Source organism: Hyla sarda, chromosome 1 (assembly GCF_029499605.1).
Source record: "Hyla sarda isolate aHylSar1 chromosome 1, aHylSar1.hap1, whole genome shotgun sequence".
Taxonomy (NCBI): Eukaryota; Metazoa; Chordata; class Amphibia; order Anura; family Hylidae; genus Hyla; species Hyla sarda.
This window is the reverse complement of record NC_079189.1, coordinates 6518007-6545350: the sequence shown is the minus strand read 5'-3', so window position 1 is coordinate 6545350 and position 27344 is coordinate 6518007. Positions and strand designations below refer to the sequence as shown.

The 27344-nt window shown below is 44.1% G+C and overlaps 1 protein-coding gene across 1 annotated transcript in view; it reads right to left on the bottom strand.

The window, feature by feature from the left end:
- Positions 1–27344, bottom strand: part of LOC130312668 (vomeronasal type-2 receptor 26-like) — a 139765-nt gene that overhangs the window by 111509 nt on the left and 912 nt on the right. The window lies entirely within an intron of this gene.

The window sequence follows — 27344 nt, the reverse complement described above, 5'->3', positions numbered from 1 at the left end:
ACTCCAGGCTGTGTCATTCAGCCACTATATGGTCTCCTCTTGCTGCCGCCAATTCCAGGCTGTGTCATTCTGCCAGATCATGGTCTCCTCATGCTGTTGCCACCTCTAGGCTCTGTCATTGTGCTGCCATGTGACTCCTTATTAGTATGGGTTTTGTGTTCATACAGTATTAGTTCAAAGTAAACACCTGGACATTAAATTTGAGAATCTATATATATAAAACTCAATGTGTGTGTGTGTGTGTATGTATGTATGTATGTGTGTATGTATATATATATGTGTGTGTGTGTGTGTGTGTATGTATGTATGTGTGTATGTTCCAGCATCACGCTCAAACGGCTAAAGATATTCACATGAAACTTGGCCACATGTTACTTATATGTCACCAACAAACATAGGACAGGTGATTTAACCCTTACTCACCCCCATTTGCAGGGTCAGGGTTTTTGTTTAAAGTCCTATACAAGTCTATGGGAAATATATGTTACTGCATAACTTCCAAATGGCTGGAGATATTTTGTTAATATTTGGTCACATGTTACTTATATGTCCACTTAAAATATAGAATAGTTAATTTAACCCTTAACTACCCCCATTTGTGAGGGTCGGGGTTTTTGTTCAAAGTCCCATGCAAATTAATGGGAAATGTATGTTCCCACATAATTTCCATACGGCTGGAGATATTTCAATAATACCTGGTATATATATTACTTATATGTGAAATAAAAATATATGATAGTCAAATTAACCCTTACCTACACCCTTACATAAAAGATGGGTTTTTGTTTCAAGTCCCATGCAAGTATATGGGACTTCCAGCACCTTAGTCCATTAGGTCCACTCTGCATCTCCTGGTGAATGTGTCAGTCCGGCATGCAAGCCACACCCTATCTCCCAAATAAATGCCCACATTTTAAGCCCCACCCCTTTTATTATCTACCCTTTTTGTGTATCGGTCTGGCTTGCAAATCACACCCAGTTCCACAAAGCCACGTTGCCTTCTATTTTCAGCTTACAATATCTTCATCACAAATCAGTCCCACCTGAGGACAGGATATGAGGATGGGACATAAGGACGGGATATGAGGTCAGGATATGAGAACGGGATATAAGGATGGTATATGAGGTTGGGATATGAAGATGGGATGTGAGGATGGGATATAAGGACGGGATGTGAGGTTGAGATATGAGGACGGGATAGGAGGTCGGGATATGAAGATGAATATGAGGTCGAGATAGGAGGACGGGATAGTATGTCGGGATATGAAGACAGGATATGAGGTCGGGATAGGAGGTTGGGATAGTAGGTCGGGATAGGAGGTCGGGATAGGAGGTCGAGATATGAGGTCGGGATATGAGGACAGGATATGAGGTCGAGATAGGAGGATGGGATAGGAGGACGGGATATGAGGTCGAGATATGAGGACAGGATAGGAGGTCAGGATATGATGACATGATATGAGGACAGTATATGAGGTCGAGATATGAGGACGGGATATGGGGATGGGATCTTTTCAAGAATGAGGCCTTATGATCGTCTACGTCATATTACCTGTGGAATTATCACAAGAATCCAATGAAACAGCTTGGAGCTATAACATTGAACCATAACTGATTAAATGAAACATTCGCACTTTCATAGTCAGGGGGGCGCTGAGAGTCAAGGGCTAAAACAGGTGGTACCTCGCCTGGCGGTTGACCGCCAGCTCGATTTTAAGATACAAGTACGAGCTTTTTCACTGCAGCCACTTCTAGCTTTATGCGCCCCCACTTATCCAATGATACAGAAGCTGAAGGTGCTCCTGTCCAAGTTGCTGGTACTGCAGTCCCTCTCTTTTCAAGTGGACACTCAGAGTACGGGGGTTCACTGAGAGGCGGGGGCTGGAACAGATGGTAGCTTGCCTCGCGGCGGACCGCGAGTTCGATGCTCACCAGAATGGGTATTCAAAAAATTTAAATTCAAATTAAATAAAAATTATGTAAAAAATCTGCCACATCCAGACACTCTGCAGCAGTGATTCTAATAGCGATGCCTGTAATCTGCATGTCATACTGAATAACAGTATCATTTCACTAACACAGCACATTCCCTGTGCATGTTAGGACAAAGCAAAGTGTTCTACACCCCTATTGAGTCTCTTTGTAGGCCAGAAATAGACGTTTTTAATAATGATTCACCGCTAATAAATTCAGACCGAACCAAATTTTTGGGAAAAATTCAGCAAATCGGCCAAATCGAATTTTCAAAAATTTGCTCATCTCTAGTAGTGTAGGAGCTCACAGTGATATATGATATTATATTCCTTTACAGTGATATTCAGTGTGTGAGCTCACAGTGATATATGATGTTATATTCTTATACAGTGATGTCTAGTGTGTGAGCTCACAGTGATATATGATGTTATATTCTTATACAGTGATGTCTAGTGTGTGAGCTCACAGTGATATGTGATGTTATATTCCTACACTGCTCAAAAAAATAGGCACACTTAAACAGCACAATGGAACTCCAATTCAATCACACTTCTGTGAAATCACACTGTCCACTCAGGAAGCAACACTGATAGACAATCAATTTCACATGCTGTTGTGCAAATTGAACAGACAACAGGTGGAAATTATAGGCAATTAGCAAGACACCCCCAATAAAGGAGTGGTTCTGCAGGTGGTGACCACAGACCACTTCTCAGTTCCTACGCTTCTTGGCTGATGTGTTGGTCACTTTTGAATTATGGCGGTGCTTTCACTCTAGTGGTAGCATGAGACGGAGTCTACAACCCACACAAGTGGCTCAGATAGTGCAGCTCATCCAGGGTGGCACATCAATGCGAGCTGTGGCAAGAAGGTTTGCTGTGTCTGTCAGCGTAGTGTCCAGAGCATTGAGGTGCTACCAGGAGACAGGCCAGTACATCAGGAGTTGTGGAGGAGGCCGTTGTAGGGCAACAACCCAGCAGCAGGGCCGCTACCTCTACCTTTGTGCAAGGAGGAGCAGGAGGAGCACTGCCAGAGCCCTGCAAAATGACCTCCAGCAGGCCACAAATGTGAATGTGTCCACTCAATCTGTCAGAAACAGACTCCATGAGGGTGGTATGAGGGCCCGACATCAACAGGTGGGGGTTGTGCTTTCAGTCCAACACCGTGCAGGACGTTTGGCATTTGCCAGAGAACACCAAGATTGGCAAATTCACCACTGGTGCCTTGTGCTCTTCACAGATTAAAGCAGGTTCACACTGAACACATGTGACAGACGTGACAAAGTCTGGAGACGCCGTGGAGAACGTTCTGCTGCCTGCAACATCCTCCATCATGACCCGTTTGACGGTGGGTCAGTAAAGGTATGGGGAAGCATTTCTTTGGGGGCTGCACAGTCCCCCATGTGCTTGCCAGAGGTAGCCTGACTGCCATTAAGTACCGAGGTGAGATCCTCAGACCCCTTGTGAGACCATATGCTGGTGCGGTTTGCCCTGGCTTCCTCCTAATGCAAGACAATGCTAGACCTCATGTGGCTGGAGTGTGTCAGCAGTTCCTGCAAGAGGAAGGCATTGATGCCATGGACTGGCCGACCGTTCCCCAGACCTGAATCCGATTGAGCACATCTGGGACGTCATGTCTCACTCCATCCACCAGGTCTGGGAGGACATCCCTCAGGAGACCATCCTCCACCTCATCAGGAGCATGCCCACGCGTTGTAGGGAGGTCATACGGGCACGTGGAGGCCACACACACTACTGAGCCTCATTGGGACTTGTATTAAGGACATTACATAAAGTTGGATCAGCCTGCAGTGTGGTTTTCCACTTTGATTTTGAGTGTGACTCCATATCCAGACCTCCATGGGTTGATAAATTTGATTTCCATTGATAATTTTTGTGTGATTTTGTTGTCAGAACATTCATCTATGTAAAGACGAATGTATTTCATACGATTAGTTCATTCATATAGATCTAGGATGTGTTATCTTAGTGTTCCCTTAATTTTTTTGAGCAGTGTATATAGTGATATCTAGTGTGTGAGCTCTCAGTGATATGTGATGTTATATTCCTATATAGTGATATATGATGTATATTTCTATATAGTGATATGTGATGTTATATTCCTATATACTGATATATGATGTATATTTCTATATAGTGATATGTGATGTTGTATTCCTATATATTGATTTGTGATGTTATACTCCTATATAGTTTCACGTGATGTTATGTTCCCATATAGTGATACATGATTTTACATTGCTGCATATTCCAGTACATTGTAGGATTCAGGGCACGGTATCTTCTATATTATACTTAGTAAATGTAAAGTCTCATTCAGTCATTTCTTTCGTGGTACAGACGGGTTAAGAGAAAATCCAATATGTAATTCCCACTAGACAGAAGAGAAAGTTTCTTGTCTGTAAATACAGTAACTAGAAGTTTTGCTGTTGTTCTCTAGAGAAGTTATTACAGCCACAATACGGCTCCTGCCCTGTGATTATGGTTGAGAACAAGCAGCATATGGCGGGGGAATTCTACACTGTGGAATTGTGGGTAGTGAGAAGGGGGCGGCTCCTGTGACCTGCATTATTATTACCTTATATTCACTGTCTGTCCTTTGTAATTATCTATCCAGATTTATCCATGTAGTGTAGAGTGCGGGCGGGGGAGCAAGTGCGGGCGGGGGAGCGAGTGAATACGGGCGGGGGAGCAAGTGCGGGCGGGGGAGCGAAGGCTGCGGCTCTGATCTCTCATCTGGTTACACAGGACCATTCACTGTAATGTCTAATACAACGTACAATACAATATACACAAAGACTTTATATTATAATAATGTAATGCAATGTACTCATAGGTCTAAACTCTGTAGGTTACATTACAAAGAATAATACAATACAATAATAGATTGTAATAAATAGAATAAACTTATAGTTTTGAATGAATAGATTATAACATTAAAAAATTTACATTGTGACTAGGGATGAGCGAATCGAATCTGACAAATCCGAATTCATTACGAATTTCAGGAAAAATTTGATTTGCAACGAATGCGAATATCCCTGCGATTCTATCGCACAAATCGCTTTATTAAACTCCATTTACTGCGGTCCAGGCTCCAGGGCATCTAAAATGGCGGATCCACATGTCAGGACATGGGGCAATAAATCATGGGAAGGCGGGAACAAGGGTCGGCGGGATGACCCTGAATCACATGCAGCATGCAGCCTATCAGCAGCCAGTCACCCCTGTGATGTCACAGCCCTATATAATCGGCAGCCATATTCCAGCCACTGACTCCAGCGTTCTATTACAGAGAGAGACACAGGAAAGCATTTTTACACCAGCGATTCAACTTAGGCCAAATTCCAGCCTATAAACACTGACATAGAAAAGAAAGTGAGAGAGAAAGAGCATTTTTGGGTGTATTATAGCAGTAATTTACCTCAAGACCAAGTACGGCCTAGAGAGGCACTGTCATTATGAAAAATGTTTTATATCTTGTAGTACTACTAATAAGATGACTTTTTTAAATATACATTTATTTAAAAAAAAAAAAAAAGTAAATTTTACTAAAAAATCGAAAATGAAAATAGCCGCCACTAGGGGTCATCTGTCTTTATGCAGAAAGACTACTCTGTATTTTGCAGCATACTGGATACCGGCCATAAAGTGTGTTGGTATCCAGTATAGGAGATCACCATTGCACCACTACAGCTCCTGCTGTTCCTAAACTACAACTCCCATGATGGGAATAGTAATTTTACAACAGTTGGGGGTACACTCTTTGTAAAACTCTGTGTTAGAGCTGTGTATTCTCCAGCTGTGTGCTTCCAGCTCTTGCAAAACTACAAAGGATGTGTGGGCCGGCATGCTGGAAGTTGTAGTTATATAACAGCTAAAGGCAACACTGCTCTAACTCAGTGCTTTATAAACACTGCAGCTCCAGCTGTTGCAATGCAAAACTACAACTCCCAGCATGCTTGAACAGCCAAAGATTTCTCTGACTCCTGAATGACAAAGAAGCTGATCAGACATTCAGGAGTCTGTGAAAGCTGAATGACACACATAGTGACAGCTATTTTTATTAGCATCCAGTTTTACTAGGAACAGAAAGAAAATGTATGAATAAAAACTACTGCGAAGTGTTTTGCAGACGAGTCATCCACAGTGAGGGAGAGAGATGGAAACGCCCCCTCCATAAGGCAAGAACAAAAAGCAAGTGAGCAACATATAAATGCTATTTGTTAGGGATATATAGGTCCTAGACACATAAAAATTATATGTACATGATCAGGATTAGGTACATAACCTTTTTTTTTTTTTTTTTTTTTTTTGCACTATGACAGGTACGCTTTAAAGGGAAGGGAGTGAGATTGAGAGAGAAAGTGCATTTTTTACAGCAGCGATTTACCTCAAGCCCAAGTATAGCCGAGATGCACTTAAAGGGAAAGGAGTGAGATTGAGAGAGAAAGTGCATTTTTGGGTGTATTACAGCAGTGATTCGCTTTAAGCCCAAATCCAGCCTAGATGCACTTAAAGGGAAGGGAGTGAGAAACTGTGAAAGGCCAGCTAAAAGTACACACCTGCTGGTGTTGGAGACAAATGCTGCGTAGTGGAGCGTTTTATGCAACCCTCTTCTCCCACTCTTCCCACACTGATAGCAACACAGCAGGAGAAATGCTAGCAAAGGCTTCCAGTATCCGTAGTTTCAGGTGCTGCACATCTTGTATCTTCACAGCATAGACAATTGCCTTCAGATGACCCCAAAGATAAAAGTCTAAAGGGGTCAGATCGGGAGACCTTGGGGGCCATTCAACTGGCCCACGATGACCAATCCACTTTCCAGGAAACTGTTCATCTAGGAATGGCACGTTCCCTGAGTTTTTCCAGCAAGATGGTGCACCACCACATTATGGATGTCAGGTTCGAGCATTCCTAGATGAACAGTTTCCTGGAAAGTGGATTGGTCGTCGTGGGCCAGTTGAATGTCCCCCAAGGTCTCCCGATCTGACCCCCTTAGACTTTTATCTTTGGGGTCATCTGAAGGCAATTGTCTATGCTGTGAAGATACGAGATGTGCAGCACCTGAAACTACGGATACTGGAAGCCTGTGCTAGCATTTCTCCTGCAGTGTTGCTAGCATTTCTCCTGCAGTGTTGCTATGTGTGAAGAGTGGGAGAAGAGGGTTGCATTGACAATCCAACACAATGGGCAGCCCATTGAATACATTTTAAAAGTGGTCAGAAACTTGTAAATAACTCATGAAAGAATACAGTTACGTTAAAACCAAGCACATCATTGTTTTTCTTGTGAAATTCCCCATTAGTTTCATGTGTCACATGACCCTCTTGCTATTGAAAAAACAAAAGTTGGATTGAAAATGGCCGACTTCAAAATGGCCGCCATGGTAACCACCCATCTTGAAAAGTTTCCCTCCTCACATATACTAATGTGCCACAAACAGGAAGTTAATATCACCAACCATTCCCATTTTATTAAGGTGTATCCATATAAATGGACCACCCTGTACATCTAAGTGGTGTACCATTTTGTTCCTGTTAAAGTCTTAAGGGCCTACTTACTGTAAAAGGCCAGCCAAAAGTACACACCTCCCCAAAAGTACACACCTGCTGGTGTTGTAGACAAATACTGTTTAAAGTGTACTGGAGTGCATTGAACTCCCCTCATAAGTGCATACCACATACGTACATCTAAGTGTTGCACCATTTTGTTCCAGTTAAAGTTTTAAGGGTCTAGTTACTGTGAAAGGCCAACCAAAAGTACACACCTGTTGCTGTTCTAGACAAATGCTGTTTTAAGCGTAGTGAAGCGTATTGTACTTCCCTCATATACGCACTAAGTATGTAAGGCAGAGAAGTGCCAGGACGTGCACAGAGGAGTAGCAGTGGCCTAAATTCATCAGGCACAGGCAGAGGTCGCAGCAGACTAGGGGCGAGTGGCAGCGAGAGGCCTGAGCTCCTGGTATCAGCTAGCGGTCGTGTCTCGACCAGCAACCCATCTGCTGTCATTGACTGGTTTACACGGTCATCCACTTCATCACAAGTGACATCTGACACCCCCAGTCAACGGGTTCCTCAGACACAACCCTCAGTTGGCATGGCCCAAGAGCAGTCCCTGTCCTCCAATTGCCTCTGTCCTGTGCTATTCCCACACCCATAGAAGTATCCTATGCTGTGGGTTCAGCTCCACTTTTTAGTCAGGACTATCTACTAGAGGAGAGTCAGCAGCCCAGCCAAGAAGTGGAGGAGACATCCCCCTCTTCCTTCACTAGGCGGGCAAGTAGTGATGAGGAGAGTTGCGTGGTATGTGGAGTTGCGAGTGTTCAGGCTCCGGAAGCACACTCTGTTGAGGCACCTGAGGAGGACATCAGTGACGTGCTGACACAACTTGATGATGATCAAGCCGATCGCACTTGGGAGCCAGGTGCAGAAGGGGCTTCATCAGAAAAAGACGGTGGCAGGTTGCCCATGAGGCAGCAGTTGAGCCAGCTAGGTGGTAGCATGGTTGGGAGTCAGCATGGTGGCAGCAGTGGGAAGTCTAGAGCCAAACGTGCCCGGGGTAGACCACCTGCTTCGCAGCAGCCTACCTTCCCGGGAGGTAGTGGAACAGGGGTCCCTGGAGTCGGCGGCAGTAGCAGTCAGTCAGTGCGGACTGTTGGGGGGATAATCAGCCACTCTGCGGTGTGGCAGTTTTTCATCAAGTATCCGGAGGAGGTTAACATGGCCATATGCAATTTAAAAAAATATCTTTTTGTGAGGCACTTTGGTCTGGTCAGGCTGTCAACACCTCCAGGCTGTGTCATTCTGTCATCATATGGTCTACTCTTGCTGCTGCAACCTCCAGGCTTGGTCATTCTGCCACATTTTTGTCACCTCATGCTGGTGCCACCTCCAGGCTGTGTCATTTTGCTGCCATGTGGTCTCCTCATGCTGCTGGGACATTACCTAAAAATATTTATGGTAGCATTAGCTACCATAAATCTTCAATTAAAATTTGAAAATGTATCTTTTAATCCAAGGAATTGCGAGGCCCTATGGTCTCATCATGCTGCTGGTACATTACCTGAAAATTTTAATGTGAATTCAAGTAGAAAAAACAGACATGGTCGCACATCCACATATTGGGGGAGATTTATCAAAACCTGTGTAGAGAAAAAGTTGCTGAGTTGCCCATAGCAACCAATCAGATGACTTCTTTCATTGTTTCAGAGACATTTTCAAAATGAAAGAAGCAATCTGATTGGTTGCTATGGGCAACTCAGCAACTTTTCCTCTACCCAGGTTTTGATAAATCTCCCCCATAGTATTTTGATCTAATTGCTTCTCAATTCAAAAACTAACAGGTTATTAGTATACATCTTGAACAAAAGGTACAAGCCCACTCGCCACGTCAAGGCCACCTATTTAGAGTGGGTCCCTAACGTCCCCAGCATAGAATGGCATAGCACTTGGCGGCGACCACCACCGTCGCAATACCAGTGCCCACAGGGGGAGCGACCCACTGGCATAGCAGCCGCAATGCCACTCAAACCAGTCCCAGGGCCGCGCCTCACCACAGACATGGCGACACGGCAGCAATGGATGCCGCACAGCACCACACCAGTGTGAATAAGGTACAAAAGCTCACTCACCATGTGCTCCCAGTCAGACTGGGAAGCTGCCAGAAAAGAAAAGGCCCTGTGTAGCTGTGTAGGGTTGGGCTGAGGGCATGGGGTGGAGTGCAGACACAACTGAAAACAACAAAAAAAGAGGGGGATGGAAACACAACGTGAATTCAAGTGGAAAAAACAGACATGGTCGCACATCCACATGTTGTATTTTGATCTAATTGCTTCTCAGCATAAATTCAAGAACTAACTGGTTGTTAGTATACATTTTGATCAAAAGGTACAAGCCCACTCGCTTGTACTTTTTGATCAATATGTATACTAACAACCTGTTAGTTTTTGAATTTACGCTGAGAGGCAAATAGATCAAAATACATATTGTGGATGTGCGACCATGTCTTTCTCTACTTGAATTCACGTTGTGTTTTCTATCCCTTCTTTTTTTTATTGGTCAGCACTCCACCCCACCCCCTCAGCCCAACTCTATATAAGTAGCAGGTAGCTACACAAGGGCCTTTTCTTTTCTAGCAGCCGCCCAGTTTGACTGCGAGCACATGGTAAGTGAGCTTTTACACCCTGTTCACACTGGGGTGATGCTGTGTGGCGTCCGTTGCTGCCGTGGCACCGTTTCTGTGAGGGGCGCAGCCCAGGGACTGGTTTGAGTGGCATTGGGGCCACTCTGCCAGTGGGTCGTTCCCCCTGTGGGCCCTGGTGTTGTGGCGGTGGTGGTCGCCGCCCAGTGCTACGCTATTTTATGCTAGGGACATTAGGGACCCACTCTAAATAGGGGGCCTTGACGTGGCGAGTGTGCTTGTACTTTTTTATCAAAATGTATACTAACAACCTGTTAGTTTTTGAATTTACGCTGAGAAGCAAGTAGATCAAAATACTGTGGATATTGTGGATGTGCGACAATATCTTTCTCTACTTCCTAAAAATTCCTAAAAATTTTAATGGTAGCACTAGCTACCATAAATCTTCAAATTAAATTTGAAGATTTATCTTTTAATCTTAGGAATTGTGAGGCCCTGTGGTTTCATCATGATGCTGGGACATTACCTAAAAATTTTATGGTAGCACTATCTACCATAAATCTTCAATTTAAATTTAGAAAATGTATCTTTTAATCTTTTCTATTGTGAGGCCGTATGGTCTCGTCGGGCTGCTACCACCTCTAGGCTCTGTCATTGTGCCGCCATGTGACTCCTTGTTAGATTGGGTTTTGTGGTCATACAGTATTAGTTGAAAGTAAACGCCGGGACATTAAAGGGGTTCTCCGGTGCTTAAAGGGGTAGTCCAGTGGTGAAAAACTTATCCCCTATCCTAAGGATAGGGGATAAGTTTGAGATCGCGGGGGGGTCCGACCGCTGGGGCCCCCTGCGATCTCTCTGTACGGGGCCCCGGCTCTCCGCCGAGATAGCGGGTGTCGACCCCCGCATGAGGCGGCGGCCGACACGCCCCCTCAATACATCTCTATGGCAGAGCCGCAGATTGCCGAAGGCAGCGCTTCGGCTCTGCCATAAAGTTGTATTGAGGGGGCGTGTCGGCCGCCGCCTCGTGCGGAGGTCGACACGCCCCCTTCCCGCGGGCTGTTGGGGCTCCATACAGGAGATCGCAGGGGGCCCCAGCGGTCGGACCCCCCGCGATCTGCAACTTATCCCCTATCCTTAGGATAGGGGATAAGTTGCTCACCACTGAGTCACCACTGGACTACTCCTTTAAAGGGTAGCTCCCACCATCCCTTTTTTTTTTCTTTCTGTCCCTGCCTATTGCCCATTTATCCCTAACCACCTCCCTGCCTTTACATTTTTTTTTACTATATTAAAAATGCTTTTTTTTCTGACTGGTTGTGTGCTCACTACCAGGCAGACTTCCCCGGCAGGCATGACGTCACTGATGCCTGCTGGGGGGGCCCGAATTCCGTCCTTAGTTCAACTATACAGGGTGCCTCCAGCTGTTTCACCACTACAACTCCCAGCCTGCCCTGACATCTATTGGCTGTCTGGGCATGCTGGGAGTTGTAGTGGGGAAACAACTGTAGGCACCCTGTGGTGAAAACAGTCTCAGCCGCAGCTGCCACAGATCCCGCTCCCCCAGGCCCCGCCGCGCAACACCCCCCACCCTTCTCCCTCCGCCCGCCCGCCCAAAAAAGACATTCCGCTCCCCCAAACTCCATCACCCCCAGACCCCGCCGTGCAACACCCCCCTCCCTCCGACCGCCCGAAAATAAGACATTCCACTCCCCTTATAAGACCTCAGATCAGACTTGCCCATCCGGAGGATCAGCGCAGCAATGAGTGCGCGCGCTGCCTCTGGACAGGGTAACGGGGCGGGTGGGGCCACGCGCGAGGCTAGTGGAGCAGCCTGACAGTGGGCAGTGCAGCCCCAGCTATCAGGGTGCTCGCTCTCGCCTGTTTGATTGACAGGCGGGAGCGAGCACCGCAGTGACTGGATTTCGACTCATTGCCAGGCTGAAATGAGTTGAAATCCAGTAGTGACGTCACTGCTGAATGCATTCGGCCACTAGGAGGGCGACCCCTAGTGGCCGAATTTAAAAGTGATTTTAAACTTGTTTAAAATCACTTTTTTTAATTAAAGTATGTTAGAGATATGTTGTAGTACTTAAGTACTACAACATATCAATTTTTTTACTTCATGACAGTGCCCATTTAAACATCTTATCCCCTATCCAGAGGATAGGGGATAAGATGCCTGATCGCGGGAGTCCCTCCGCTGGGGACCCCCGGGATCATGCACGCGGCACCCCGTTTGTCATCAGTCCACGGAGCGTGTTCGCTCCGGGACTGATTACCGGCGACTACAGGGCGGGCGGCGTGTGACGTCACGCCTGCGCTGGCGTGTGACGTCAATGCAAGCCTACGGGAGCCCATAGGCGGGGCGGAGCGTGACTTCACACGCCCGCGCAGGCGTGACGTCCCACGCCGCCCTGTTGTCGCACGTAATCAGACCCAGAGCTAACACACTCCGGGGACTGATTACAAACGGGGTGCCGCATGCATGATCCCGGGGGTCCCCAGCGGAGGGACTCCCGTGATCAGGAATCTTATCCCCTATCCTTTGGATAGGGGATAAGATGTTTAAGCACCGGAGAACCCCTTTAAACTTGGGAATCTAATATAAATCTTAAATTTAAATTAAAAACAATTGATGTCATCTTTTCAGGACTGAGGCTCTATGGTCGTCTACGTCATATATTACCTGTCGAATTACCACAAGAATCCAATGAAGCAGGTTGGAGCAATAACAATGAGCCATAACTGTTTAAATGAAGCATTCGCACTTTCACAGTCAGGGGGGCGCTGAGAGGCAGGGGCTGAAACAGGTGATATTTTGCCTCGTGGAGGACCGCCAGCTTTATGCTCACCAGAATGGGTACTCAAAAAATTTAAATAAATTCAAATTAAATTAAATAAAAATATCTTAATTCTCTTCCATTTTGACACCATTTGGTCTCTCTGCTGCCACATATAGACACTCTGCTGCAGTGATTTTAATAGTGATGCCTGTAATCTGCATGTCATACTGAATAACAGTATTATTTCACTAACACAGCACAATCCCTATGCGTGTTAGGACAAGGCAAAGTGTTCTACACCCCTATTTAGGCTCTTTGTAGGCCAGAAATAGCCATTGTTAATAGTGATTTGCCACAAATAAATTCGGACCTGCGGTAGCCCATCTGTGTGTCCCTCCTAGTGGTCTAGGGTAGGTGTGAGTGGCCATCTGGTTCTTCACCTCCCTGCAACCCCTAAGCATCTTGGCTTTGGCTGAGATGCCACCAGTATATGGCTTCTTGGCTGATGCCTTGGTTAAAGCCTGGGTTGAAGCCAGGGGCATTTGTGGCTCCTTAGTAGCTTAGGCTAAAAGGGGCATTGAACCTGGACCCTTGCAGGTACCTTTTGGCCTGGAGATGAAGGGTAGGTTTGTTGGGGGCCTCTCTCCTGTTGGAGAAGGGCTTAGCAATAGACCGCAAACTTTGTGCATGTTTTTTGAGTGTGGCAGGTTTGCAATTTTTCTTGCACTTTCAGCACGTTCCTTGGCTCTTAATACAGATAAATTCAGACCGAAACTAATTTTTGGGGAAAATTCGAATCGGCTGAATCGAATTTTTCAAAGCTTCGCTAATCTCTAATAGTGACATATTGTTGATTTTCTGACTGCTATTATAATACATATTGCTGCAAATCTCTCAAAACCATCTTTATTACCCAAAGTGTTGTTCAACATTTTGTCAAAAATACAGGACAAAATAACAAAACGTGCAGAACTATTTTGTTTTGTTTAAAAAAATAAGGGACACTGTGACAAAAAAATCAGACAGACCTTCATTAACTCCTTAATGACGGGGGTTGTGTGAAGATGGCTGCAATATTCGAACAGCAGCCATCTTCGGATGTCACCTAGGTGGTACTCAATAATGGGGATTGCTGTGATTGGCCAGTCAATTCTGATTTCTGAATACCCAATCACGGCGCTCACAGGCCAATTCAGCCTTCGGTGACCCAGAAGAAAATAGTGATCGGTGCTGTATGAGATAGTAATGTGTAGGAGTAAAGATGCAGGGGTTCCAGTTCTCCACTGTGATTGGTGGGGACCAATTGAACTATTAACAATGGGCAGGGAATTCAGAATGACGTTCCCTACTCTACCCACTCACTCCAGTCCGGGCAGAAAGTGGAGGAACGCGTGCATGACATGTGTGGCCAATTGTTTCTGGTGTCTCAAATTGCCATTGATGTGTGATAAGAAACAGACAGCCAACAGGTAGGCACCTTGTAGTGCTATGTGGGGTTTGCATTACTCAGCAATACTTTTTGGTGCTGCTACCTTTTTTTGGGGTGCAGTTGTTTTTTTTTCCATTTGTTTGGGTTTTTTTGAGTTTTTTTCAGGTAAGGGAGTTTGTGATCCATGCCACCAGCAACTGTTCTATGCTGAGTGGCCGGACGGTCCCCTGCCCTGATTTTTTACTAGTTTATTAAGTTTACATTTCTAAAAAATTTTCATTTATTATTTTATTTTAAAAAAATAAAGAAAACACTACACTACACTGCATTACACAACACTACACTCCACACTTAATAAAGTGAAAAACACCACATTTACACACACCTTTACACTTACACACCCTCTTGAAAATGAAAATGGGCATACCCCACAGTTGCCTCTAACACTGAGACCGCCAGGGAGGGAGAAGAGGAAGACTCCACTTTCCTCCATTCTTTCTCCCTGTCATCATCCCATATAAGTGACCCTGCCCCCCCATACTAATGAGCCTGCACCCCATTCTAATGATCCTGCCCTCCACACTAATGACCGTGCCCCCCCCCCCATACTAATGATCCGGCCCACATACTAATTACCATGTCCCTCATACCAGTACAAGTTTCCCTGTTCCCCTTACAGGTCACCCTATCTGGACCCCAGTCCCCAATGATTATGAGCTACAAATTCCTGGGTATGTTGGCTGCCCAGGAATCTAAATTGATCTCAAAGGTCTCACTAAAAACGGCTTTTTTAAGCTTTTTTTTCAGTGAGTACCTTGAGAATTTTATGTTGGCTCAATCAAACTTGTACGCCGAACAGTTAGTGGCGCCATGTTTTTTTGGCTAGGCCCCAAAGATGGCCCCCAAAAATGCTGCAGAGATGGGGTTATTTTGCTTCCTTGTGCTACAAATAGGTGAATTAGTAAACTTGAAGTGCTTAAAACTTAACGTTTAATAATTGTAATAATAAAATAGTAGCCCATAAATGTTTGGTATGCCACAATCAGCACCACTAAGACCATATAAGGAGTAATAGGTCATCCTTTCGACTGCTGTCATCCACAATCTGTCCAAATGCAGCAGTTTTATTCTCCGATAAGATCAGTGTGCAACATATAGAGTGCATCAATTTGATCTAAGGCTCACTACGATGCCCCTACAACCACCCAACGCGTTTCTATAACCAAATTAGTGGCAACTTCCTCAGGGGAGAAACCGTTAAGGGAATCTGAGCATAGTATCAGGGTGAGTGTACTATAATGACGGCCACCACCCTAATACAGTGTACTTATTCAAAGATAAGCAAAATACAATATCATAGAAATCCTTCCACTTCCTTTTGGGGTATTCCTGGACGCCGTTTCCATATGGCCACCAGTATTTGTTTCAGATCTATCAGACTGTTTCATAACCTTAACATCAGCCAAGCAAACACCGCCTGCAATTTGCATCATTATCATCGGCGCATCAACAGGTGCTGGACCGCCTCGGCTTGCCTGGTTACCTTGGAAGCCGATACGCTCCCCACTGGTGGCGAGGGGGGAGTGTCTTTCCAGCCTGGACACCAATGATTAGCACCACGCTGTATATTCAGTGCGAGCGCTTAGTGATGACGTCAGACGCCACCCAGCAATTTGCCTTTATATAGCAGCCGGTCTTTTCACTCTCTCCCGACTGCCAAGACAGTGAGGAGAAGGACACCAACATATCCCCAGAGAAGCCGTGAGTAGCCGTCATTACCGCAGATCATGCAGTCCATTAACTGCATGGTCCATGACTCTCCTTTTTTCTTCTCAACAGGGGATGCAGTTACCAGCACGTGTGGTATAACCCGCTGATACAAAAGGTCATGTTATTGTGATTCACTCCGTTTTCAGGTGATGATAGGAGCGCAAATATATTGTGAATTTTTTTACGTCTTCATGGCGCCACTGAGGTCATTTTCCTTTTTCTTTTTTACCGGTCACTGGCTATCTGAAAAATAGCACCCCCATAACAGATGGGGTCTGGCTGTTGAGGTTAGATTTGCCTCTTGATCCTGGGAGTGTGTTTTAGCCAGCACGTCCCAAAGACCACTTCATTTGACTGCAAGACTTAGCATGTGTGCCATACAGGGAGAGTGTGTCATGCCACCTAGACACAGCGCTTTTACTTTATTTGTGCCGTTATCGGTACCAACTACGTTTCCCAATGTCAGATCATGACCAGAGAGCCAGTATGAAACTTCCTGTTACAGACAGAACAGCAGCTCCTCCACTGTGTGGCTTTTCTCACCCAGGCTCAGTAGATTTACTACAACATGGCAGCTCTTGATTCTGCACTGATGAAAGGGGGGGAGAGGGTTAGCTATAATCTTTCCTGTGGGGCGAGGCTGTATGTTCATGGAGGAGAACCTGCATGGGGAGGAGATTAGGTGGGTGGTGTCACCAGGTGAACCTGATCAATGTAACTGCAGAGGTGTCACTACAATTTACTGGCCTTGTTGCATTGGAGCCTCGTTCTGCAGGATGTTGACCCAGTGGTCCATATAAGACATGTATTAGCCCTGGCCATAGCTACTACTTCATGTATTTACTGCAGCATGCACTGTTCTGCATACCAACAACTGCATGGAGTGGCCCACCCTCTCCGCAACATGATTGTGCAAAGCAGGGATGACTTTCTTGGAAAAATAATGGCGACTGGGTATGCACTACCTGGGCTGGGCACACCCCATTAATTGTCTGAAGGCTGTAGAGTCAACAAGATGGCGTGGGAGTGCCTGTGCCACCAACAGCTTGGCCAGGTGCAAATTAAGGAGCACTTCAACAGGGTGACTGGGCAAATACTGTTTTCTGCAGGACATAGATTCCCAATAGATAACTGATTGGATAGAGGAGAAGGACACAACTCTGATGAGGTCAAGACAGATAATGTGCTGCCTGTCGACAAGGCCTGGCTGCTAGACAGTAGGGAGGGCTTTGGACCAGCATCAGTAGCATCAGCAGCAAGGATTTCCTCATATTGTGGGGCATCTTGTCTGTCCCACATGGCCATGTGATGCTACTCCATAAGGTAGAAAAAAAATTCCACACGGCAATTTACTTGGCAGAGACTACACCACCTGACTGTGCCCCTCCTTTGATAGGTATTTTTTTTTTTTTTTTAAACCTACAGATGCTGCAGCGTTGCTCTCACCCTTAACTGATCAGAACAGCAGATTTGTTGAGTTTGACAGGTTCTGCCCCTACCTTAGCTACACTTTTCTTTGCTGACACTACCACTACCATCTTGCTCTGAACACGTAACCTCTACCTCATCTGCTTCCCACATCCCTGCCACTCCTCTCTGCATGAACGTCTTGGGCTTCTTGCTCCCCCTCAACATAGCCACCATGATGCCTTACAGTATCCTCCCCACACCTACCACCACCAGTCCCACTATTGCCAGGCTTGGCCACTGCTTACACCTCCACCATGGAAACACATTCCAAAGGTTTACTGTCCTCACACAACTCCTCCTCTTCTATTGGATAGTGATATCCTTCTGCTTAACAGTGGGGGAGGGGGGAAGCAAAGACAGAGATGAGAAAAAGACCATCTAGGATGGACATTTCCACTGCGCCATGTAACTGTAGATGAGGAGGAATCCACTGACAGCTCACCGTCATATCATCAGACTCTTCTTTCTCTGCCTCTGAAGACTTTGAATGAGTCAACCAGTCCACAAGGGGCGAAATCACTCAACCACTAGCAGACATTGAGATCTTTGGATGGCTTATGTGGCTGTTACTACGACAACCACCAGGCACCTGGCTGCTGCTGCTACCTGTACTGGTGCTGGTACTGTCACCAACATTCTTAATTCCAGAGGACATGGCAGGGGTGTTCTGTCCCCAACCCCATCCAAAAATTCTATTACCAGACATATTTTTTGTGGATTTTAAAATATTTTAAGGTTATTTTAATCTTTGTGGGGTGATTTTTTACTCACCTACTAGTCAACTTTAACTTTCAATGCTTTGAACTGTGGTGTTATCTTACAAGCAGGTAAATATAACGTGTGTTTGATTAAACCAAGAACATGTACATAAAGCGCTTTAGAAGGCTAATGTACATAAAAAATGTACACGCTTTTTATTGCACTGATAGACTACAACCAGATAAATATAATATATGTTTGATTAAACCAAGAATATGCACATAAAGCGCTTTAAAAGGCTAATGTGCGTTATGTACATGCTTTTTATTGCACTTTACAACCGGTAGATACAACCCCATAAATAGAAGTAAGTCACTTTGGATAGCTATGCTGCATTCATGGCTATTTAAATATCATACAGGTCAGCCCACAGCTTTGCTCAGTAGTACAGATATTCGAATGTGCTTGGAACAATGCTGGCTGGGATTTGTAGTGCACGATGAGGCTTGAGCAGGAAGGGACAGGCGGTCCCTAAGATAAGCCCACAGATCAAGTCTGTGCTCACTTTGCTGTGGAATTGTATAGCCTATGGTTTGTGCTTAGCCAGCTGTGGAGATGACATCTTGCTGGCCTTAGACATAGAAGAAACCATGCTTCAGCAGCAGATAAGCCATATTTAATTTAGAATCAGTGCTCCCCTTTATACAGAAAGACAGCCTGAATACTAGGGGTTGTTTGGTTTGGAGGTCAGCCTCACGTATCGGGTTGACTTATTTCAATCATTCTCAGAATCACTCATTCATACACCTAAATACATTTGACAGCACAAATAGTATAATTTTTCTACAGGATATTCGTATGTGGTCGACCTTCAACAATATTCTGCGTCATTGTATAAGAGACAGTAAGAGAGCAAAGTAAAAGAAAAAAAAAAGAAAAGGAACAAACTTTGGAGATATCCAAGTCCTATTTGAGACAATTTATTTTTAACCAGCGGAGACCCTTTCCTTGAAATCCGATTCATTTCTATCTTTTATGTGCTGCACAAAGTTTTTATTCCTGTAGCCTTCTTATAATGACTGGTGACCAGTCAGGGTACGCTATGAACCCAGATCACCAATTCCTCTGATCTCCCTGCAATGTTACACTGGTTGTACATTTTAAGAGAGAAGCAAAGAGAAAGTAAAAGTAGAATTATGCATACAAATATAAAGGCTGAAAAGTACCCAATTTTACTGGTGTGGAAGATCATCCCCAAGTGGAAGGAGACGCCTCAACCAGCCTCTTTTGACATCTAAGAAATAGGCGGAGGACTTACAGGTGAGTTCTTCAGACTCAGTATATTGATAGATGCTTCTCCTTCTTCATCAGTGGAGATCTTCTGGCTCGAAGGACCATGATCAGGAAAATCTTCAGCTATTATTGAAGACTATCCAGGATCCCTATGCAAGTAGTTGGTATTTTGCATTGATACAGAGGGACTACAAGACTGTTTACATGCTGTGATGAGAATAGTTGTCACAAGCCCCCAGCATGGGAGCAGCTTTTTAAAAGAACATATTGAGCCTCATTTACTAAGAGTTTCGGGTTTTTACTAGTGGGAAAAGTTGTTTCAGACATGCAGGATTCCTCTCTATTCACTATTGGGAAAAGTTGGGAAAATTTTCTGACCAGCTTTTTCCAGGTCGATATTTCCAGCCATTTACCCACAGGATTTTCTGTGAATTCCATAGTAAATCGGTCGGGTTGTTAAACCATGCCCCTTTTTGGCCTATAACGCCCCCTTTTGCGACAGACCATGCCCCTTTTTCGGGTTTGTCAGATTTTTCAGGCGCACACTGTCGCACACTGGCGCAGACATGTCTCAGACATGTCTCAGACAAAATAACCAGACAAAAACTGGTCGGTTTCAGCTTAGTAAATGAGGCCCATTGTGGTTATCTCTTCTGCATTACCTAAACTAAAAACAGATACCCTGCACTTTGCATTATCTAAGCTGATAACAGACATCCTGTTTTACGCTTTATCTTTTCCATACATGATAAGGCACTAACTAGTTTCATTTTTGCATAAGTATTGCTTTAAGCCAATACAATAACCAGCGCAACTCTGGATATATATAGCAAATCTGTGATATAAAATAGATTTTAGACAATTTTTCCCAACAGTCTACTTCTTCTCAATACGTTTATTAATGCCCTTGTAGAGGGACTACAGAGTAGGGATTAAAGTAGACACTAAACTGGGTAAGGTAAGACTTAAGAGAATCACATAATATTGTAAGGCTGCTGTTTGGCAACCACCAGCGTACCATGTGTCCTGGCTCTTACCAGTGTTAGGTAACATCCTCTGTGTCTGCCATGCTTCCTGGCTTTTTTCCTCTAGAGTATCTCCTGTTGTAGTTTCTGATTTGTCTTCTAGGGTCTTCGCACGAGCACTGGCTGAATCTTATTGAGACAGAGTGTATTTTCTAATAGATTCTCCTACAATCCCTGCCAGGTACTGCTTATATGTCTGCCACACCTGTTGCCTGATGCCTCAACAAGGTTGTGTTCTGAATTGCTAGGTCTCTAAAGCCTGTCTGTCTGCTGATCCTGTGTTCCTGATCTCTGCCTGTTTTCTGGACTTTGCCTTTGTCTCAACCCCTTGAACCTGACCTTTCTCTGCTGTGTATGAACTTGGACTGTCAACAATGTTCCAGCCAGCCTGCCCCTGTAGCCTTTTGGTTAGCTGTTCCCACAGCATTTGCTATATTAATAAACAGTAACACTGGTAGAGATTCAGACCTAAGCACAGCAGGTATAGAGCTTGTATACCACTCTGTGTATATGAGTGGTGCTAAACATGTAACTAGTATAGCAACAGCATCCAGGTATATAACAAAACAGAAAAAGCATGTAGAGACTTACCCATTTGGATGTATTCTTTTCTTGTCTTTATTAGGAAGGTTCTTATAGATATATAGTCACAGGTGGTTACAAAAGTGCTGGAAGGATTCAACGTGCAGGGGAACAAATGAAACAACAGACTGTTTTTGCTTTGTCCGAAGCTTCTTCCGGTCTCAACAAACAGGGTAACATGACATGTACAAATAACGCCTACCTGTGGGCGTAACTAACAATACAAAAGTTAAACAAACTTTATTGTTTAAAACACACTAAAAACTAGATCTCTTAACCCTTTTATGGCATGCGATCTATATGAATGGGGAAATATCGTTGCGCTCATTGAGGCCTAACGGTCCTAAAGCATTTAATTTACTAATTCAGAGAGACAGAGGAGCCGGCACAGACATGTATGTTCACCATTCACAAAATGCGGTTCAAACAGCTAAAACAGTCCTGCAAGTCCTACGGGTATTAAGGCGTCCGTTCACTCGTATTGGTGCTCAATCCCTAAAGAGCAAAGACACATTGCAAACGATAAGAGAAGATGAGGAGGCACTCATGGTTATGGTGAAGCTTTCTTTATTCAAGGTGCTAAAACATCACGAGCAGTGGAACGCCACGGCGGTCCAAGCAGGTGAGCAGGTGCGGGACAATTGTTTCATGCCCCTTCCAGGCATTTCATCAGACCGTTACATCTGGCCGTTTTTTCAAGTAATAATCCCCATGCCAAAAATATTAAATTCTATCTAAGGTACGTTGACAATGTTTTTGTAATATGGGACAGGACACAAACTGAATTCAAAGATTCGTGGAGTAAATATGTTATTCACGCACCGATTTGGTCAATATAATCTTGAATTTTAAGATGTACATGTTTGGGTGTGGAATGGAACATTAAATACTACAGTGTTCCGTAAGGAGATCACAAAAAAAACTCCATACGTCATTATGGCAGTTCCCACCCAAACGCATATGGGATGGTATACCTTACAGTCAGTTCTTGCTCCTGAAGCGCATTAATAATGATGAAAAAGAGTTTTTGAAGAGATATTATTAAGAGATATTATTAGAAAGGGAATATCCACTCGGAGTAATAGAAAAAGCCTTTGAAAAAACTAAAAATAAATAAAACGCAGTCAGCTACTTAAACGCAAAAAAGACAGAAAAAAGATGTGTTTTCGTTTCACAATAAACCTATAAATCAAGCGATCGCACAGTCAATCAATCGTAATTGGTTTAATTTAGAAAATGACCAGGATATACAACACATGGACCCGTCATAACTTACAAACCTTATAAAACAGTGAGTGATTTGATCAAGAATAGGAGGAAAATAAATAAAAAACAAAAAAATATATGGTTAGACGGAACTACACTGATAGGAAATGTGCAGATATAACATGAATAAAAGCCAGTTCAAATTAGGTGGCAAAAAAATTAAAGGGGAAAACTTTTTTTTAATATCAACTGGTGCCAGAAAGTTAAACAGATTTATAAATTACTTATAGTACTTATTAGCTGCTGAATACTACAAAGGAAAGGATTTTCTTTTTGGAACACAGAGCTCTCTGCTGACATCACTAGCACAGTGCTCTCTGCTGACATCTCTGTCCATTTTAAGAACTGTCCAGAGTAGGAGAAAATCCCCATAGCAAACATATGCTGCTCTGGACAGTTCCTAAAATGGACAGAGGTGTCAGCAGAGAGCACTGTGCTCGTGATGTCAGCAGAGAGCATTGTGTTCCAAAAAGAAAATAATTTCATCTGTAGTATTACGCAGCTAATAAGTACTGGAAGAATTAAGATTTTTTAATAGAAGTAATTTTACAAATCTGCTTAACCCCTTAACGACGCAGGACGTATATTTACGTCCTGCGCCGGCTCCCGCGATATGAAGCGCCGCGATCCCGCATCATATCGCGTGGGTCCCGGCGCTCATCAACGGCCGGGACCCGCGGCTAATACCACACATCGCCGATCGCGGCGATGTGCGGTATTAACCCTTTAGAAGCGGCGGTCAAAGCTGACCGCCGCTTCTAAAGAGAAACTGAAAGTATCCCGGCTGCTCAGTCGGGCTGTTCGGGACCGCCGCGGTGAAATCGCGGCGTCCCGAACAACTGATCGGACACCGGGAGGGCTCTTACCTGCCTCCTCGGTGTCCGATCGACGAATGACTGCTCCGTGCCTGAGATCCGGGCAGGAGCAGTCAAGCGTCGATAATGCTGATCACAGGCGTGTTAATACACGCCAGTCAGTGATCAGCATAGGAGATCAGTGTGTGCAGTGTTATAGGTCCCTATGGGATAACAATGATCAGTATAAGAGATCAGTGTGTGCAGTGTTATAGGTCCCTATGGGATAATAATGATCAGTATAAGAGATCAGTGTGAGCAGTGTTATAGGTCCCTATGGGACCTATAACACTGCAAAAAAAAAGTAAAAAAAAAGTGTTAATAAAGGTCATTTAACCCCTTCCCTAATAAAAGTTTGAATCACCCCCCTTTTCCCATAAGAAAAATAAAACAGTGTAAAAAAAAAAAATAATAAACATATGTGGTATCGCCGCGTGCGTAAATGTCTGAACTATAAAAATATATCATTAATTAAGCCGTATGGTCAATGGAGTACGCGCAAAAAAATTCCAAAGTCCAAAAAAGCGTATTTTGGTAACTTTTTATAACATTAAAAAATGAATAAAAAGTGATCAAAAAGTCAGATCAAAACAAAAATCATACCGATAAAAACTTCAGATCACGGCGCAAAAAATGAGTCCTCATACCGCCCCGTACGTGGAAAAATAAAAAAGTTATAGGGGTCAGAAGATGACATTTTTAAACTTATAAATTTTCCTGCATGTAGTTATGATTTTTTCCAGAAGTGCGACAAAATCACCTATATAAGTCGGGGATCATTTTAACCGTATGGACCTACAGAATAATGATAAGGTGTAATTTTTAGCGAAATATGCACTGCGTAGAAACGGAAGCCCCCAAAAGTTACAAAATGGCGTTTTTTTTTTCGATTTTGTCGCACAATGATTTTTTATTCCGTTTCGCCATGTATTTTTGGGTAAAATGACTAATGTCACTGCAAAGTAGAATTGGGGACGCAAAAAATAAGCCATAATATGGATTTTTAGGTGGAAAATTGAAAGGGTTATGATTTTTTAAAGGTAAGGAGGAAAAAACGAAAGTGCAAAAACGGAAAAACCCTGAGTCCTTAAGGGGTTAAAATTCTGGCACCAGTTGATAAAAAAAAAAAAAAAAAAACTAAGTTTTCCACCAGAGTACCCCTTTAAGGTACAACAATTTATTACCTGTAGAAGTACTAATGTTGTCTATTGCATAATGTGTTCCTGTGGATTATTTTATATAGGAAAAACAAAAAGACACCTTTATAAAAGAATAAGAGAACACAGATACTCTTTAAGCACAAGAAAAGGGGCAACACGTTTTATAACACATATGCAGCAGTGTCATAATAATAGCCCTACAGAAAAGCAATTAGCAGGCATAAAGCGTATTAATGGATATGGAGAGGGGACAGGTCTTGATGCGCTATTACAAAAAAAAAGAGGTATTATGGATTAGTAAATTAAATGCTTTAGGGCCGTTAGGGCTCAATGAGCGCAACAATATTCCCCATTCATATATATTGCATTCCATAATAGGGTTAACAGATCTAGTTTTTAGTGTGTTTTAAACAATAAAGTTTGTTTAACTTTTGTATTGTTAGTTCCGCCCACAGGTAGGCGTATTTGTAAACGCCATGTTACCCTGTTGGTTGAGACCGGAAGAAGCTTCGTGCAAAGCGAAAGTCGGTTGTTTCACTTGTTTCCCTGCACGTTGAACCCTTCCAGCACTTTTGTGACCTCCTGTGACTATGTATCGAAAAGAACCTTCCTAATAAAGGCAAGAAAAGAATTCATCCAAAAGGGTGAGTGGCTATATGCTTTTTCTCTTTTGTTGTATCACAATGCTAATAAACACCTCATCTGCTCTGCTGAGTCTGACGCTATCGTTAGTGTCTGTTTCCCCCTTCTACCTGCCTGGTCAGATGCCTCTTGTGGCACAGTGAGGCGTTACAATTTGCTGAGGCCCTGAAACCCGTTGCGTTCTCAGAAACGTTTCTCCCAGACTGCTCATGTGAAGTGGTCATTCCGATTCACACCTGTGTTCCAGAGCGTTGTTCAGATTCATTTTGCTTGTCAGCCTAAAGAACTCATGCAGAGCCCTGTTCAGACTGATGCTACTTGTCAGCCTTAAGAACTCATGCAGAGCCCTGTTCAGACCCCTGCTGCGATGCCACCTGATAAAAGACCGGAGCACAATACCCATACCCCTGACCTCTAGGAGAAGTCTTTCTCTCGTCTTGGTACCATGAAGAGGGAGGTGAGGTGAGGTAGGGGGAGTTCTGTAATGCTGCTGGTGGGCAACCACAGTGTGCCATGTGTCCTAGTTCTTACCAGCATCAGGTGAGGTCCTATGTGCCATGTGTCTGCCATGCTTCCTGGCTTTTCTCCTCTGGAGTATCTCCTGCTGCAGTTCCTGCTCTGTCTTCTAGGGTCCATGCCCAAGCACTGGCTTAGTCTTTTAGAGACAGAGTTCATTCGCTTATGGATCCCCCTCCAATCCCTGACAGGCACAGCCTATATTAGTCTGCCACATCTGTTTCCTGATGACTCAGCAAGGTTGTATTCTTGGACTTCGACTATCAACTATGCCATACTTTAAGTGAAGACAGCTCACCCAGATCAAGCTAACACCTGTGCAAGGACCCACCGGTCCCACCTCCAGCTTCACATGCCGCAAAATGAAGAAAAAAAGGAATGTCCAGCATCCAGGTGAAGTCCAAACAGGATATATCTTTATTGGGAGGCTTGCAAATACACGTTAAAAACTCTGACGCGTTTCCCGTTTTCGCGCTTAGTCATGGAGTGCTATGTCAGCTCTGCTACGCCTGACGCTATCTTTAGTGTCAGTTTCCCCTTTCTGCCTGCCTGGCCAGCTGCCTCTTTAGGCACAGTGGGTATAGTCCCGTGGGGCGTTACAAATATAACAGAGGGATCTTTGGAAGCTGGAGGCTTGGGCACATATATTGCAAATGAAGTTTAATGTGGATAAATGTAAGGTTATGCATTTGGGCTGTAAAAACAAAAAGTACAATTATGTGCTAAATACTTCCACCGAAAAGGTCTTTATGGTACTGGTGGACAGTAAACTCAACTTGAGTGATCAGTGACAGGCAGCGGTGGCCAAGGCTAACAAAGTCATGGGGGGGTATCAAGAGAGGCATAGAGGCTCGTGACAAGGACATCGTTTCGCCTCTGTAGAAATCATTAGTCAGACCACATATGGAGTATTGTAATATAATTCTGGGCACCGGTATTTAAGAAGGGCATGGCAGAACTGGAGAGGGTGCAGAGGAGGGTGACAAAGAAAATTAAGGGTATGGGAGGATTACAGGACCAAGACAGGTTATCAAGCTCGGGGTTATTTAGTTTAGAGAAAAGACGTCTTAGGGACGATCTGATCACAATGTACAAATATATTAATGGACAGTACAGAGATCTTTCCAGTGATCTTTTTATACCTAGTCTAGAGGAAAGAAGGTTTCGCCATCTTCACAGAGATTCTTTACTGTAAAAGCAGTGAAACTATGGAACTCTTCTGCCTCATGATGTTGTGATGACTCAAAAAATAGAGGGGAGGTCTGGATTTTTTTTTAGAAAATATATATTACAGGTTATGGATACTAGATTTATGTGGTTAGAATGTTGATCCAGGGACTTTTTCTGGTTGCCATATTCGGAGTCGAGAAGGAATTTCTCCTCTGTCATGAAGGCCATTTGCATCATGGGGGGGTTTTGCCTTCCTCTGGATTAACACAGTAGCATTTTAAAGGAAAACTGTCACATGTTTTCTCCCTATCCACAGGTACGGGGCCATTCGCCCGCAATCGTAGTTTTATTATATGTGGAAATCTGTCTGTAACTGGCACCGGCGGGGCTTCTGTAGCTTAACTGGCACTGACATCAGCGCCGCTTATGAATATTCATCCCGCCTCCCTCCAGTTAGGAGCGGCGAAGAGAGGGAGAGCTTTTGGGGGGGGAATTATATTCATAAGCCAGTAACGTCAGTGTCAGTTAACCTGCAGAAGCCCCGCCCAT